Source organism: Podarcis cretensis (assembly GCF_951804945.1).
Source record: "Podarcis cretensis genome assembly, chromosome: 5".
Classification (NCBI taxonomy): Eukaryota; Metazoa; Chordata; class Lepidosauria; order Squamata; family Lacertidae; genus Podarcis; species Podarcis cretensis.
The window spans coordinates 87,668,801-87,687,198 of NC_137174.1; the positions used below are offsets into that span (position 1 = coordinate 87,668,801).

At 46.4% G+C, this 18,398-nt stretch overlaps 1 protein-coding gene across 1 annotated transcript in view; it reads right to left on the reverse strand.

The window, feature by feature from the left end:
- PLD1 (phospholipase D1) overlaps nucleotides 1-6,911 on the reverse strand; it is a 136,048-nt gene extending 129,137 nt beyond the window's left edge. The window contains exon 1 of the mRNA XM_079977697.1: nucleotides 6,773-6,911. The gene's annotated coding sequence lies outside the window, so the exon portion shown is untranslated. The remainder of the gene's footprint in view (nucleotides 1-6,772) is intronic.
- Nucleotides 6,912-18,398: the final 11,487 nt, after the last annotated feature.

Genomic DNA, 18,398 nt, shown 5'->3' on the forward strand with positions numbered 1-18,398 from the left:
CCTACATCTATCTCCCACTTCTTACCCATGGCTTGCCATGTGAGTGGCATGCAAGCGATCGGCAGAGTACTAATTACTGTGAGCTTACTGTGAAATCATAAAAGAGGCAGGTGAAGCCTCTAAACATCAGGTGTCTGGATCCTTTTATCCATCAACAGTTTATAATTCATCTGTGTTTCATCTTGGACTGGAGAGGCCCAAGTTCAAAACCCTGACCAGCCATGAAAATCACTTCCATGGTCTGGATGCATAAAATCCTAAATGTCATGGACATGCCACCCCACCTCAGTGAGGAAGAGCTGGAAGACGTGAGGCTCACACAGTAGAACAGGTACCTACTTGTTCCCCTCCACATGAGATGTGCTGGATTGGGGAACAGGTATTTTCAAGCCAGTAAAAGGAAGTGTCACGTCCTCAAGGGTTGAATACAAACTATGAGCTATTTATGGCCCTCCAAATGTTGTTGGACTCCAACTCCCATCAGCCCCAACCAGCATGGCCAACACAGTCAGGACTTGTGGGAATTGTAGTCCAACAACATCTGGAAGACCACAGGTTCTCTATTCCCGGATTACTTAGACAGATTTTTTTATACAAGTCCCTTTCCAGATCAAGAGACTTAACAGATTTGGATACAAAGTGAACTATTGTCTCAGGACAGGTCACTAGATCTATTGTGAAAGAGAAGAAATGCTTATTTTATAGTAAATATATATATATCATAGTACATAGTCCCAATGGTTAATATTTCAGTGCAGGAATACTCTGAGGTACTGTGCATTCTGAATATTTCATGGAGATTAATGAACAGCCCATGAAGCACAGTGTAACAAAAGCCAAGTCAGTGAGGTCTCCAAGAGCTTACTTCATATTTTATACGCCTCTTAACGCTAGATAATGTTAGGCAGCCTCCAACACCTTACTCCACTGTGTTCATGTATTGCAAAAGTCAGTGGTTTTTCAGTCAGTGGCTGAACGATGAACAATGCTGTGAGCTATTTTGATCCGCAGGCTTGAATACATAACATGCAATGTTGCAAACAGTACAAAAGAACTTCTGCAGGAAGTTCTCTGTTGGCAATCAGAATTATTTCCACCAAAAAGACATAACAGGCCGTACTTTAGAGGAGATGATGCGGAGAACATATGACAGCTCTTCAATAGGGAATTATGTTATTTGGATTGCTGTTTTTGATGTATTGCCTAAACACCATCTTCCGGGCTAGGTGGGATGTTTTATTTGACGTGTGCATGGTGTTGTAATTTGGTGACAATTGCTAAAAGCAGGTGGAGCCTGTATCAGAAGTGGGTGTGCCAAGATAAAGGCCTACTTTGGACAGAAATTGTGCCCATGGTTTTGTCACATGGCACAGGACAGACACATCTACAGCAAGAGTCAGCTGTGCTGGGCATGGGGCCTAAAAGTGTCTTATGTCCCTTAACTGGTGAACTGGAGATGTTTCAAGTTGCAACAGGTGTCCAACTCAGCACCTAGGCCGCACACCAGACCTTGGCATTCACCTGGGCAGTATGGAATGGGAAGTCATAAAGCAGTTCATAATCGGGCGAAACATTCTCCAGTGTGGCTCAGAGGAAACAATAAAACTCCTACCTAACACTTGCCTAAGTGTTTATCTAAGGCACAATCTATTTGCTTAAGTATGGGGAACACCTATTTACATGACTAAGCCACCCGGTACTCTTAGATAGCATGAGACTGGATCCAAGACCAATACAGAGCCTGCTGATTTACTTCTCCCTTCTACTGGGAACAGGGAAAAGAAACGCCATGGTGCATCTGCAGCAGCACAACCGGACGCCTCCATCTTCCCTGGCTGCAACAAAACATGTCTCTCCCACATTGGTCTCTACAGCCACAAGCAAGAAGCGCTGCTACCTTCCAAGAGCTTGACCTCACCCCCAAAGGCGCACTCCGCCATTATCTCCGGGGACAGACAGATGCCAACAAAATAAACAAGCAGAAAGAGATTGCAGATTTAATTTAAGAGGATCTGTGCGGCCCCTGGTTGCACCTTGGCCTGCTGGAACAACAAATCCAACATATATTTTCACGAATGTGGGATCAGGCATTATTTGATTCTTTGTCCCAGCAGCCCGAGCAACAATATAAACTCTGCATAGCATCTACCAGAGAAGGCCTGGAAACCTGCATCCCTCCAGGTTAGAGATGTCAGAGAACTACAGTATGTCAAAAATGGGAGTACAAATTGCCACAATTTGCATGTTCATTTGAGATCAGGAATGGGAATTACAGAAGCTAATATGAGTGAGATTAACTATTTCTGTTTTTTAAGACTGTGCATATTAAGTAAATAATTGTGTTGTTTTCTGCATTGTTTTTGATGTTTCCTTTCCACTGAAATGCCCTGAAGTAAACTACATTGTTAGTTTGTTTCAGCTATCACAAACAGCGAGGTGAACGATGTATGTTTTAGTGGAAGCCAAACTGCAGTAGAACAGAAACAGTGCTGATTGCAACAAACACAGGAAAGGATGGGCATTGCTGCCGTCTTACATCCCTACTCCAGATGCTGCTGGAAACTACAACTCCCATCATCCCTGACCATTGGTCATGCTGGCTGGTCACTGGTCATACAGTCCAACTTCATCTGGAGGGCAGCAGGTACCCTATCACTGTCCAACTAAGTGTGCAACTTCCTCCAACGCTCCACCAAACTGCAGGCAAAACATATCATTTGCAGTTGTGTGAGTTTTTATTTAAGCCCAGAAGAGCAATTTTCATCTGGATGGTCAATCCTTTTCTTCTCTGCCACGATCCTCATGAAAACCTGACGTACCTACAACTAACCAGGTTTCTTAAACTAATGCAACTGAAAGAGGCATATTTAGTTTGTCCTTGAGACTGTGATTAAATGGAGAGGGCTGTGGGTTCAGTGTCAGGCCAGCTTCTCATCTCCTGCTCAACATTCAGCCTGACACAGAACTTGAAAACTCATTCGCAATTGTGTGGCATTTTGGTTGGTCCTAACACGAGTATGCCGTGCGCTGCTCTGGTCTCTTGCCCACCCAGCAGTTTGAAAGCACGTCAAAGTGCAAGTAGATAAATAGGTACTGCTCCGGCAGGAAGGTAAATGGTGTTTCCGTGCACTGCTCTGGTTCGCCAGAAGCGGCTTAGTCATGCTGGCCACATGACCCAGAAGCTGTCTGCAGACAAACGCCAGCTCCCTCGGCCTATAGAGCGAGATGAGGGCCACAACCCCAGAGTCGTCTGCGACTGGACCTAATAGTCAGGGGTACCTTTACCTTTAACAAGAGTATGGCCTGAATTTTTATTTCAAAGAGCTTTTAGTGACTCAGGTATGATGCAGACGAGGATTTAATAGATTTTAAGATAATAATTTAGGTGGTTTTACCTGCATTTATAAAAACTGTTATTGGCTAGATGGTTTTCTTATTCGTTTTCTTTTTAGGTGTTGCTGTTGAGTAAAAGTATATACACAAGCCATCGGGAAAGACATAAATAGATAAACCAGATTGCTAGGTGTGACTCCCATCCCTTTCTTTGCTGTTAAACCAGAGCCCTGGTACCTGGCTTTTGCACACCCAATTATTACTGATCCTTGTGCAGAAAACTGTTTCCACACACAAAATTCTCTGGCTAAGGGTAATGCTGTAAAACATACATGCAAGTATTTCATTGACTGATTGATTGAAAAGGAAGCATATGACCTTATTCTCAGCTTAGAGTCCAGGAGGAAGAAGGTTGGATCCAGACCTATTTAAATCAATGGGACTTGAATTACAATTAGCTTAAGTTCTGTTGATTCCAATAGGTCTACTCCAAGATGCTGGACATTTCTGAGTAAACATGCATAGAATGGGGCAGTAAGTGCAGTATGTAAGCTTGCAAGTTAAGCACATTAAAATAAAAAGAGGGAGGAAAGGGGGCAGGAGTCGGGGAAAGGGGACTCTGGCAATCCCATTGAACACAATATGTTCTGACTATACACGATTTTGGTTTTAGGCATGATCCTCGGAACATAACCTCCGCAAAATTTGCAGGCTTACTCTACGTGCAACTGCATTTGCTTGCAATCCTGCAACTGTTTGCTCCCCCTGTTGTCTATTTCTCCTCCTTCCTCTATTCTAAATTTAGACTGTGAGCATCTTGGGCCCAGAGATCTGACTTTTGTTTATGGTACTGTACTCTGTAAACACACCAAGTGCTCCCCAATGAGGTTTTATGAAGAAACAAATGAATGAAGCTAGATATGCATGCCACAGTTCAGATTATTACAGTTTTGCAAGTTCTCAGGCACAAACACGGCTCCCAGTTTGCCTCCAGACTTGCAGAATTTCATGGGTGCCTACCATAAATTTGGGTTTGTGCAATTAAAGCTGATGACAGCGGCTTCCTATCTATAAACTCCCTGCAAAGCAAATCGGGCATCTCCACCTCGTATTATTCTTAGAAGAATGCATACACCGCCTTTCTGTTTCCGTTCCTTTTTTAAAAAAGCGAATTAGCCAGTTTAACGAGCGAAAATTACAAAAGGCATGCAAAAACCATGTGCGAGGTCAAATGCACCTTTAAAAGCGGCTTGCAAACTGAAATCTAAACTGCAGCTAAGAGACACATCCCGACACTTTTCAACTTAAACTAAGACCTAAATTCATTTTCTGTACCACAGGGAGTCGATCGCTCAACAACTTTGGTCAATGCTCCACCAAAAAAGGTCAACAAGTAGATCACTGCCAGTGTTTTGATACTGGAAGTACATCACAGTCTCTTGGAAGTTGGACGTGCCTGCATTAGATGATCTTTGGGGTCCCCTCCAACTTTACCATTCTTTGAAACTTGCAGCCATCCAGCTTTTCGGCTGCATTTCCCACTATCCTTGGCCATGCATGCAAGAGCTGATGGAAGTCTAACAACCTTTCATTTCAAGAAGAAGAAGAAAGCAGGTCTGGTAATATCCCCTGTCCCCCCACCACTGAGAAGACAGCCCTTTCTGCAAGAGACACCAGGAAGTCCCAGCATCACCCACAGCGAGGTGCCAGAAACTTCGCAGTTCCTCCCACAGTAAGGCTCCTCTGGAGCAAATCTGCTTCTCAGCTGCATCCATAAGATGGGCTCACGGTGGAATTCCTGAGAGAGACCAGACACTCAGCCTCAGATTATTCATGTGTGCACACAACCCTACAAAACAATAACAATTAAAAAATACTTCCTGGTTGGGAATAACAAACACACAAGCAAAAGTCTGTACAAAGGTGGGGAGAAGAATTTAAAAGTTTGAAAAAGATGGGTGGGGGCATGGGTGTAGCCCATAGCTGTCAACTTTCAGATTTGAAAATAAGGGATCAGCAGCCTCACCTGTCCCGGGGCCAGTCTACAGGATATCTAACAATCCGGGATAGCGGCAGGAAACGGCAGGAAACGGCAGGAAACGGCGCTGGAATAAGGGAATTTCCCACCAAAAAAAGGGAGGTTGACAGCTATGGTGTAGCCAGGATTTATGTTGCAGGGGCAGGACACCCATCTGTGTCTCAACAACAGTTGTTTTAATTTGACCCCAAGTAACCTAGACAGCAAGGGACGCAGGTGGCGCTGTGGGTTAAAGCCTCAGCGCCTAGGGCTTGCCGATCGAAAGGTCGGCGGTTCGAATCCCTGCGGCGGGGTGCGCTCCCGCTGCTCGGTCCCAGCGCCTGCCAACCTAGCAGTTCGAAAGCACCTCCGGGTGCAAGTAGATAAATAGGGACCGCTTACCAGCGGGAAGGTAAACGGCGTTTCCGTGTGCGGCTCTGGCTCGCCAGAGCAGCGATGTTACGCTGGCCACGTGACCCGGAAGTGTCTCAGGACAGCGCTGGCCCCTGGCCTCTTAAGTGAGATGGGCGCACAACCCCAGAGTCTGTCAAGACTGGCCCGTACGGGCAGGGGTACCTTTACCTTTACCTTTTAACCTAGACAGCATCTTAGAAAGGAGAGACATCACCTTGCCAAAAAAGGTCCGTATAGTTCAAGCTATGGTTTTCCCAGTAGTGATGTATGGAAGTGAGAGCTGGACCATCAAGAAGGCTGATCGCCAAAGAATGGGTGCTTTTGAATTATGGTGCTGGAGGAGACTCTTGAGAGTCCCATGGACTGCAAGAAGATCAAACGTATCCATTCTGAAGGAAATCAGCCCTGAGTGCTCACTGGAAGGACAGATCCTGAAGCTGAGGCTCCAGTACTTTGGCCACCTCATGAGTCTGACCAAACTGTGGGTGGCAGTGGAAGACAGGAGTGCCTGGCGTGCTCTGGTCCATGGGGTCACGAAGAGTCCGACACGACTAAACAACAACAACTAAGAAAAAAATCTGTCAACATCTTTCTACAATTTCTACTTTTAGTTCAGTATTTTTATTTATTTACTTAAACAGGAGGCAGCTCCCCCTGTCCTGGCTACACCCCTGGGTGGGGGTCTCCCATCAGCCAACAATGACATCATAGGAAGAGCGATATCGGTTATTGAATTGGCTGAATTTCCACATTTGGCAGGTAGCTGGTCTAGTTACTCCTTGGAAGGAGAGAAAGGGAGATCACCCCAGGGGATCTCTCTCTCTCTCTTTCCCTCCCTCTCCCTCTCAGTCGTAGCTGGAGCGGGAAAGGTAGCGATTTCAAAAGTTTCCTGAGAAGTTGCAAATCGACGCAGCCGGAGCTGCTGTCTAGCCAATTTCCGGATCGGAGGAACAGCGACGCCGAGGGGCATCGTGGCGCGTTTCTTCGGGAGGGGGGCGCGCGGCTTACCTGCTTGCGGCGCGCGCGCAAAAAGCGCGCAGCTGGATCCCACCGCGGAGAGAACGAGAGAGCGCACGACGCCAGGAGCCGGAGGAGCCCGGGAAAGGAGTCCTCTTGCCTGGCTGGTGGAGCTGGACGCCCGGCTGAAGCAGGGCGGGGCGGGGTCACGGCTGTCCCGCGCCCCCAGGAGGCGGGTGCGCAACTCCGGCGAGGAGGAGACCTTGGCTTTGGGTGCCTCCGATTCTTCGAAAGGGGAAGGAGGGCCGCGGAGCCTCATCCGTGGTGGAATCACAGCTGAGAAGCCCTGGATTCAAGCCTTTGGCATCTCCTGGGAAATCTAGGAGAGCTGCTGCTGCTGCTGCTGCTGCTGCCGGTCCGTGCAGGCAATACTGAGCCCGCTGGGACTGGCAGCATCTGGCGAGGCTGCGGGCGGGCGCAGCGCTTTACAAGATCCCTTGCGCCCCTCTGGGTACATGCGAGGCTCTCGCAGCAGTTCTGTTAGTGCAGCACATCGGTCATCTTGGCTATTCACATCTGCTGGGCATCTCCCGGAACAATCCTTTTGTCTGTCCGCTAGCTGGAAGTGCGAACAACAAGGGGCATTCCTCGTAGGAACAACAGACAATGCACAATGCTTGTTGATCCTAAAACCTGGGCCGCAGGCTCAAAGAAAGGCAGCTGCCTCCTCGATGTGTTTATTCAGAGGGAGCTGGCTTCCAGGAAAAGCTGGCCAGGCTTTGAGAAGACAACCGTCTCCAACCTGGTGCCCTCTCCCCAAGCTTTGGGACTACAAAATCTCACATCAATTTCTGCATTGCAGGGGGTTGGACTAGATGACCGCCAGGGTCCCTTCCCACTCTACAGTTCTATGAATTCTCATCATGGGCAGTGGTCAGGGATGATGGGCATTGTAGTCCAAAGCAGCTGAAGGGCTTCAGGCTGGGGAAGCGCTAGCTCAGTTGGTTAGAGTATGGTGCTGATGACGCCGAGGTTGTGAGTTCGAAACCCCATATGAGACAGCTGCATGTTATACAAAGGTTATATACAATGTTGTGTCATAGAATTGTAGAGAATTTGGAGGGACCCTGGTCCAACCCGCTGCGATGCAGGAATATTTTGCCCAAGGTGGTACTTGAACCCACAACCCTGAGATTAAGAGCCTCGTGCTCTACTGACAGGTTTGTCCCCGGAAAGTCAAGCAAGTATAATCCTACGCTTTGACATGCATTTTCAAGTCACTTTTCTTATCATAAGCAGTCTGATTTTGGGAGGGGGGTGGGCAGAGGTTCAGGTGGTGCCTTCCATCCATCTCTGCAATGTGTCTGCTTTAAGCCATAGCAACACCAGCCACCTATCACAAAATTTTGCATCCCTCCTCCTTCCGAAACTGTCAGGCAGCAATCCTTGATCTGCACTGCTCCTTGAAGTGTTGCCGTCCATCTGGACAGGGAGAAGCCACGGCTGGCATTCTTACACCTTCCTAATCACAGTGCGTTGTCAGAATAATAAGTGCTCCTTGCTTCAGGTGTGTCTGCTGGACTGGCAACCCTTGCAGGAGAGGAAGAAGCGCTCCAGCGTAGGCCTATGAAAATGAACACGAGCGACGCAACCGGTTTTGCAAGGGCCTCACCTTGAGTGCCAATTAGCAGAAAGCATCACTGAGTTGTTCCCTGAGGCAAGTTCGACTCTCTCTTGCAAACGCGGAGCATTACGTGTCCATTGCATTCTTTCCGGCAGCTAGAGCGGTTACCTCAGAGATGGGGAACCTCAGGCCTAGGTGGCTTGGATGCAGCCTTCAAGTCTTCTCTACCTGGCCCCAGGCCCCAGCCCTGTTTTTCACCCTCCATGAGTGTGTTTGCCTGGCTGGAATTTGCCCTAGGATGATGCCTTCTCCACTGCCTGGATGGGGAAGGGTGTGTGAGTGTGCAGAGGAACTGTCTTACTGCACAAACATACAATTTATTTATTTTTCCTGGAAGATTGCCCAGAAGAGAATCCGTCCCTTGAGGTGAAAAGGGTTCTCCGCCCTTGAGTTGGAGCAGGCTGTAGCCAGGAGATCTGCTATTAGTTCTAAAATTGCTTTCAGGTACTTTCTGATTCTGGTGTACTTGTTGGTGTTTGGAGTTGACACACTCACAGAAGCTGAACAGAACGTTTTATTCCTGCTGGAGGAGCGCATTTTACACTAGATAGAATCACACGGAGACTCTGAGTTTGGGAAAACAAGAAAGCTATATCTATTGCTGGAAGTACACAATAGGCAGGTACAGATCTACTATAAAACTAATGAAGCTTAAGCTTTGAGGGCCCTGATTCCAGAGGGGCCCCATAAGCAACTTGGGTCCACATTGTTTTCAAATTTTGTGTCTACCATTTTTGTTTTTATTTTGTATATATTCCAACAATCCCAAAGCTGGGGAGATGTTGTAAAGGTGTGGTGATCTGTCATGGAGCAACTCCACTGAAGAAGATAACTATGGTTACCCAAATCTTGTTTCTGGTTGTGAAGGGGGCCCATAACAGTTCAGGACCCCAAAAATGTAGGTCCGCCACTGTTGATAGGGAAAATGCTAGTTCTAACTATGTACGGTGGAGATGCAAAGAGCCATGCTTGCTCTTTCATCTCACCAGGAGAGACACACCAAGATGTCTCCTCTCCCAAGGAAAGGCTGGAGAAGAAAATGAGGTCACCAATCCTGAGAGAATCAGTCTAACATTGAAGGAGGTTCAGTAGGTCAGTGCAAGAAGATAAGTCTAGGAAGGTTGGAGGACCTTCTCTATCTATGATACAATACGATATCTTTATTGTCATTGTCCCACACAGAACAATGAAATTGAAAAACTACATAAAACATTCAACCCCCCCTAAAAACTCTGAAACCCCATTTTAAAATACAATATATTATAGAGACTCCTTATGCTGCGTTTAGAACCAGAATTGCATTTGCGTAGAAACTGTTTCTCAGGCGGCTAGTCCGGCCTTTATGACCCTATACCTTCTTCCAGAAGGCAGAAGCTGAAAGAGATCATTTCCGGGGTGCGCACTATCCTGTGCTATCTCTGCAGCTTTCTTATGGCACCTGGAAGCATAGATTCGATCCAAGGTGGGAATAGTGCACCCAATTATTCTCTCTGCAGTCTTTACAACCCTGGACAGCATTGTTTTTTCCCTGGCCGTGCAGCTCCCAAACCACACACACAGACCATAAGTTAGTACACTCTCCACAGTGCAATGGTAAAATGCCATCAACAGGTCCTTTGAGAGACTGTTTTTCCAGAGGATTCTCAGAAAATAAAACCTCTGCTGTGCTCTCTTCATCAAGTCTTCGCTGTTTTCTTCCCAGGTTAAGTCATCTCTCAACTCCATTCCCAGAAATCGAAACCGAAATCGAAGTCAAGTCAGCCTGCAGTGCAAACTGACTTTCGTCTCAACGCTTCCAATGATACTCCCACCGAAGGAACAGGTTCACAGCTTGAGGGTCTTGTTCCTTGACCTTGTTGTTGTGAGATGGGCAAGCTGTATCTGAGGTACTGCTGATAGGCCACCTGACCCTGCCTCAACTGAAATAACCTAGTCTCAGTTACCCATGCTCCTGGTTACCTCTAGGAAAGACTACTGTGCTGTGCTATACATGGGCCTGCCTTTGAAGGCTATTTGGAGAATGCAGGCTGCTAGATTTCTAACTGGATGTTATGGCCATTTTATACCTGTGCTGTGCCAACTGCTATGGTTCCCAGCCTGTTTCTGGGCTCAGTTTCAAAGTGATGGTTTTGGCCTTTAAAGCCCTTCATAGCTAAAGGCCAAGACAAAGGCAACTGAAGGACCACCTTGTCTCCATAAGTGTCTGTCTGTGAGATCTTTGACGGCAGTCCTAAATAGAACAACAGCAGGTATTTAATTAACATTCACCCTGCTTTGTTTTCAGGGAGGTTAGAGGATGTTGCAACAGAGCAAGTGCCTTCCCATACTCTCCACTTTAAAACCAGTATGCATATTTAATGCCATGAACCACCTAAATGATGCTTATGGACTACTGATGGTCCATGGACCAGTTTGGGAACATTACTGAGCTAGAAGTAGCCCAGTTGACAAGATGATGATTTGCCCCATTCTTCTTTAAAGCCATCTAAGTTTGTAGTCATCACTACCTCCTGCAGCATACAGTAACTGCACCCCTTGTAAAACCACATGCATGTCAGCTTGCCGTGGGCTTCATAAATCTCCTATCTGGCTGCCCAGCAGGGGTTGGCCAGTGGGCCTTGGGTGAGCTGAATCTGGCTTGCTGGGGCGCAAGCTGAGCAGTCTTCAACTGCTGACACAGCAGCTAGCTGTCTTGTGGCTTTGCCGTTGCCGCCAGCTGGCAGATGTATTGCACAGGCAAGGGACAACTGCTGATTCTTCCTTGATTAAAGGGAACAGCAACCCATCAGGGGGAAGTTGTTTTATCTCTGCTACAGATGTTCTTCTCTATGGGAAGGAAGTTAAAGGACCTCACTGCAGCCAACAACACAGGATGAAGAATTACACACACACACAAATGCAGATATACGGGCTCAGTGGCAGAGCACTTTCTTTGCATGCAAGGAGTCCCTGGTTTGATTTCTGGCATTTTCCACCAGGGCTAGAAAGTAACCCTGGACAGCTGCTGCCAGTCAGTGCAGGCAACATACTGCACTAGATGGACCAATTGTCTGGCTCTGTACAAAGCAATTTCCTATGTTCTGGTATGGCATATATATATACCAGAGCCAGGGGACATGGTGGGATTTTGGGACATGGTGGGATGTTGATGAGTGTTTCAGAGGGAGAAGAGGAAGCAGACTGGGGGGAGGAGGTGCTGGAAGCTGAGTAGGTAACAGGGTTTAGTGAGCAGGGAGAGGCTGTGGCAGAGAGAAGTACAGAAGCAAGCAGAAGTGGAAGCAGGAAGGTGTTATGAGGGAGGCCTAGAGGTAGAGAAGAGTCAGGCTGATGTCTTCCCCTCCCCGCTGGTCTCCCAGGACTAGGAGAGGCATGAAGAGGAAGGAGCAAAGGCAAGCGCACCGGCATAGTCTCAGATTGCTTGGGAAAGAACCAGAGGAGGAGGGGACTTAGGTAGCTGCAGGAAGGCAGGGACCTTCAACCTCCACAATTACCTCATAGGGGCAAAACCTACTAAGGAAGAGCTGCTATGCTCATTAGGCCTGGCACTCCTGAGCAGACCCTGTTTCTTCTAATAACTTCACTTGCTGCATGTGATTTATTGCTGGCTCGGTCTTGACACCAGGTGACCCATGTGTCAGTTTGCTTTCCAAGTGCTTACTGCTGGTGAGCAGCTTCGAGGTTCTTCTGCTGTCTCCCCCATCTCATGGCTCTTCGTCTTTGAACTGGACTTGGACCAGACACCGCTTCAGACAGAAAAGTGTCCTTTACAAAGCAAGGCACTTGGCCTGCCTATTATGTACAGAGGGCTGATGATAGCTCATCGCACAGGGAAGCTTGGAAGACCCAGGACCTGAGTCCTCTGACAATCCAGCATGGGTGCTTCATGGACCCAAGTAGTATTCTTGTGAATAGAGCTGTCATTCCTGTGCTCTCTTATTCATTCGTTTGTTCATTATTTAAAAATAATAACAACAAGTTTAACAAAGAAAGAACAACAGAGAAAAGGGGGAAGGGAGTGGACGTAAATAAAATTCACCAGTTCACATTGAGAATACAGTAGCCATCAATGCATCCATCTTAATTTAAACATACATATCAATATAAGCCATCCAGAAAGGAATTCACATGAAATGGATGTTCATAAGAAATGTGTTCGAGGATAGCCAAGCCAGAGAGGACCTCAGACCACTGCATAATAGATCGTAGGTGTTTCTCCTTCCAAGAATCAAAGGACAAATCTCTTGAAAGAGCTTGCTGTCCTTTTCTTAGTCCTCGTGCTGCAGAAATGCAATTTAAAAACTCATCAGCATCTTCAAATATCAAGAATTTCTCTGGTACAAAATCAATATGGACAACAACTTCAGACCAAAAAGGATATACTTGCATCAGTGGACTTCTTCAGGGTTACAGCTCAAGAATCTACCTTCTGTCTAAAGACACATTACATATAGATTTGAAAGCAATTTCCCATTAATTTTTGTTATATAAAACACAGTCTATTCATACCCTCCTGTGGTCAGGAACAAACCCACACTACTGATGCAATCTGGGATGTTTGTTTCCCTGCTCACCCAATACTGGAGAAATGGCAATGGCGGGGGTGTCGGTGTCGAATAGTCAACCACAGAGAGAGAGAGAGATCTTTTTACTTTGTGCAACCAACATCGCATTCCCTAGTGGCTGCTGAATGAAACACTGAACTGTTCCTGAACTATAATCGTGATCAGATGTTATCTCTTCTCATTCAAAAGTAAGCAAAAACTCCACCAGATGACCTTGGTTCGCTTGTCACAGCTGCATCTACACCACACATTTAAAGCACGTGGTTTTCCCCAAAAGGTTCATGGGAACTGTAGTTTGTTAAGGGTGTTGGGAATTATAGCTCTGTGGGGAGTAAATTACAGTTCTCGAGATTTTCGGAGGGTAGTCATGATGTTTGCTGTGAATATGATCCAAGAGGATAGACTATGTCTGGTCTTTTTTGAACATTTGTTCTTATTTGTTTGCAGTGAGGTTATAGCAGACTTGAGAACTCATCCTGATTTGCTAGCACAGTGTTTACACATCTTCATCTTCATCATTTGCACCCTACACTCTGCAGTGGGTTTCCACATCACTTTACTACCAGCAAAATGTCAGTTTTGAAAAGGGGTTGTTTTTTTTTCACTGGAGCCCAAACCTAAATTTCTGCTATGCACTTGAATGCTATCTGCAAAACACTGGCAATCTGAAAGCAATCCAGGACTGTCTGGACCAAGAAGCTGACTTTGGGAACTCAAGTGGCAGAACACCTTAAAAAGATAGCAAATCACCCATTATTTCATCCATTACTGTATTATATTTTCTGAACCAGAAGGGACAACTGGATTTTCTGCCTCGGGCACCAGACTGTCTTGGTCCAGCTTTGCAACAGAGCTTTCAACAGAGCTTTTTTACTTTCTTTCACCAATACAGTGCTATTACTGTGCTTAGAACATGAAAAAGAATGACTCACCCGTCGCTACATAGGGTTAAAGTCACTTCCGTTTTCCGTTGCCATGGGGAACTCAGTGTCCTAGAAATTTGTCCTTTCTCCCACTCAAATGTGTGGGAGTCAAAAGCCCAGCAGAGCCAAACCTTTTCTTTAAAATTGTTGTTGTTGTTGCCTCCCCCCCCCCCTCAAAAAATAAGCAAACTCTCTTTCTGGCCTTGCAACGCCATGGGACGGTTCCAAGAACCATCAAATTAATGGTGTCATTCCCCTCAGCTTGCAAAAATTCTTTTAAGCAGAGTTTAAGTAAATATTTGAAGCAAAGCAATGTAAAACATTCGGCTTAATTTTAGTACTTAAACTGGTCAGAGAATTGTGGGGGTGGACACAAGGATATATCACTGCTTTTTCAGTATTCTGGGTGCCATTTGTGCCATTGGGATTGGTAGGGCAGGGAGGTCAAGAGTGGGCGGGGCCACAGCCAGTGAGAGGCGGAGCCACAGCCAAGAACTGGTGAGTTTCCTCCCTCCTCCCTGCTGATTTCCAGGAGAGCAGAACTGAGACTAAGGAGGAAGATGTTACCCCTAGACAGGCCAAGTCAAAGGACAGGCAGGTTAGGGGTCTGGCTGATGGCAGAGTGAGGTTGGTAACATGGCACCGCACTGGCAGGAGACATAATGCAAGCAATACCAAGATGTGAAACTTGTCAATCAGCTTAATGTGCATTATGGCATCCCAACAAAGAGAAGGAATAGCTCAGTTGGTAGAGCACAAGACTCTTAATCTCGAGGTTATGTGTTTGAGCCCCACATGGGGCAAAAAGATTTCTGCATTGCAAGGGGGTTGAGCTAGATGACCCCCGCGTTCCCTTCCAACTCTATGATTCTAAGCTCCACGGAAAACTTTAGATTCGTGAGGATACTGCTGGATGTAGAGGGCTGCAGTAGGAGGCTATACATCTCAAATGCATTGATGCAGTGACACCTAGTGTTCTTCTTAAATATTTCCGCATTTTATAAGCCTCCTGTGAAAGGGATTCTAGATAAACTGGAGCTAAAATCGATACTACCCTGAGCTAGGGTAAGATCACAACACTGTGGTTTTTATTTGGGGGCCATGGATTGATTCTGGTTCAGATTCAGAGGTTGCCAGTGAGGACTTGGCTGGGTCTCTCGCCATTGGCCTATTCATACATACAGTGGTGTTGAATCACTTGTTTTTTAAAAATGTATTTTTATTAAAGATTTTCTTGGTTTACAAAAGTATGTGCAATGTCTCTCTCTCTCTCTCTCTCTTTTTTCCAAGTAACATTTTTTTACAGATCAGTTTCATTTGTTGAGACATTAGGAAGAAAAGGGGGAAAGGGGTAGAGTCGGGAGAGATGAGTGGGGGTGAGGTCGGGTGGCAATGTTTCTATTTTACTTAATATATGTGGGGTTTGGTGTCAGCGTTGCTTGTGCAGGTTCTGTGCTGTTCACTTGTGATCCTTTGGTGGTGAAAGAGGTTGGGGTTGGCCTAGGGTGTGGCTGTTCGTTTGTGGTTGGCTGTGGTGGTCTTTGTTTTCATGTGTGAGTGGGGTGGGTGGGTGTTTTGGATCAGGTTAGCCATATTGATTTAATAATAATAATAATAATAAATTTTATTTATATCCCGCCCTCCCCAGCCGAAGCCGGGCTCAGGGCGGCTAACAACACTGTTGGTGGATTTTGGTCATTGTCTTGCTGGGCTGTGTGTGATAAAGGGGAGCCATACCGGGGTGAAGGCGTCTTCTTCTATTTGTCCCTGTGTCAGTTTCAGTTTATTGGTTAATTTTTCTAGTAAGGCTGTTTCCCATACAGTGGTACCTCGGGTTAAGTACTTAATTTGTTCCAGAGGTCCATTCTTAACCTGAAACTGTTCTTAACCTGAAGCACCACTTTAGCTAATGGGGCCTCCTGCTGCTGCCGTGCCGCCGGAGCATGATTTCTGTTCTCATCCTGAAGCAAAGTTCTTAACCCGAGGTAATATTTCTGGGTTAGTGGAATCTGTAACCTGAAGCATATGTAACCTGAAGTGTATGTAACCCGAGGTACCACTGTACTATTTGGTACCATTGGTCCATGCTTACTCCTGGCAGGTCTCTCCAGTGCCTGGTTATGGTGTTTCTGGCTGCTGAAAGTAGGTGGGTTTCTAAGCGCTGCCGCCACAGAATCCGTCAGTGGGCGTTTCTTAAACTTCTTCCAGCAAAGAAGCTCTTTGACGCCTAGTCTCCTCCTACTCTCTCTGCGCGAAAGCCTTCTGCGCAAGGAGGGCGTAGGCAGCGGAGGACCCCTACTCTCCCCGCTGGTCCCCGGCAAGGAGTCATGGAGCCACCTCGCCGCTTCCCCCATCTGCCCCCCTTCTCCACTGGTGCTACGCTGATTCTCTTCCCCAGAAGATGGGCTGCCTCTCCCAATCCCGGGACGCTCTCTTGAATCCCTCTGGATTTTGCTCTCTCCCTCCGGCTCTGATGGCAGTTCCTTGACACACCCTAAGCCCGGTTTTCTGAATCAGGAAGGGCAGGGTATAAATAAAAATTTATTTACTTATTTATTTATTATTACCCATCTCTATTGATGTGCCTCCAGTGAAGGCAAGGTGTGTTTCAGAGCAAAGTAAGGACTAATTCCTTGCCAGCTCCCTGTATGAAAGTCTCCAGGTGTCTGGGAACAGAGGTCAGCCGTCTGATGACTGAAACTAGAAGGGGAATAGAGAAGGGGCGAATCGTCCCGGCAGACGGAAGCCCGGTTGAATCCTCACTGCCAAAACAAAGATTAATCTGACAAATACAAAGCAACACGTAGGCTAACAGTATACTAACAATATTTATATAACACTATCGAACCGTTTCTTAATTCACAATCAGAAAACATACAATATGTACATGGAGTCACGAACTAATATGAGTCAAGTAGATATTCTATGAAAAGAAATGATCAGATTAGTATCTGACCGTAAAGAATCACTGAATATTGAGGCTAAACGTCTTCCAAAGTCAATATCCTATACAGAATTTTGCCGAGAGTGAGCTGGAGAGAGATGGTGCTATAAGCACAGCAACACAGAAGAATGATGGTAGGTGCTCCAAATGCAGCAACAGCAACAGAACAGTCCTTTCAGGATAATAGATACCGCTGCCCGTATGGGCCAGTCGTGACCGACTCTAGGGTTGTGCGCTCATCTCACTCTAGAGGCCGGGAGCTGGCGCCGTCCGAAGACACTTCCGGGTCACGTGGCCAGCGTGACGAAGCTGCTCTGGCGAGCCTGCACCAGTGCAGCACACGGAAATGCCGTTTACCTTCCCACTATAAAGCGGTACCTATTTATCTACTTGCACTTAAGGGTGCTTTCGAACTGCTAGGTGGGCAGGAGCTGGGACCAAACGACGGGAGCTCACCCCACCGCGGGGATTCGAACCGCCGACCATATGATCGGCAAGTCCTAGGCACTGAGGTTTTACCCACAGCGCCACCCGCGTCCCTCTCTTCAGGATAATAGACTGTTTCAATAAATGTTTTTCATCAGCTGGCAATAATATAAAATAAAATCTATTACACTAAAATACAGCAATTGAAATGACATACCTGCATATTTAATAATAATAATAATAATAATAATAATAATAATAATAATAATAATATATTTATACCCCGCCCATCTGGCTGGGTTTCCCCAGCCACTCTGGGCGGCTTCCAACAAAACACTAAAATACAATGACCTATTAAACATTAAAAGCTTCCCTAAACAGGGCTGCCTTCAGATGTCTTCTAAAAGTTTGGTAGCTCTTTTTCTCTTTGACATCTGGTGGGAGGGCATTCCACAGGGTGGGTGCCACTACCGAGAAGGCCCTCTGCCTGGTTCCCTGTAACTTGGCTTCTTGCAGCAAGGGAACCGCCAGAAGGCCCTTGGCGCTGGACCTCAGTGTCCGGGCAGTGATAAGGGGTTGTGATATGATAACAGATACATTACCAAGTCAAATTTCCACAAAGGTACACCAAATAACAGTGGATCAGCTGTCACTCAAAAGTGAATTATATTACGTATTTAAAATTTGTATCCCACTCCTTCTCCCAAAAGGAGCCGAGAGAGGAAAACACACAAACCGCAAAACAATTAAAACAATTCCAATACAGGCGCAGGACTGGGTAACATCTCTGCTTAAAAGGCTTGTTAGAAGTGGAAGGTGCTGAGAAGACATTGGAGATGTTTAACAGGAGGGAATTGCACGTAGGTGCCACAACACTTGAATATTGCACAGAATCATATAATTGAAAAACACCCTTAGGCTCATCTTGTCCAACTCCCTACAATGCAGGAATATGCAGCGGTCCCTTACAGGGATTGAATCTGTAGCCTGGGCATTATGAGTACCACGCTCTAACCAACTGAGCTATCGATGAGTGAATCTCCTGATAATATGGTACAGTGGTAGCTTGGTTCTCAAAAGCCTTGGTTCCCAAACGCCCCAAACCTGGAAGTAAGTGTTCTGGTTTTCTAAAGCTGAA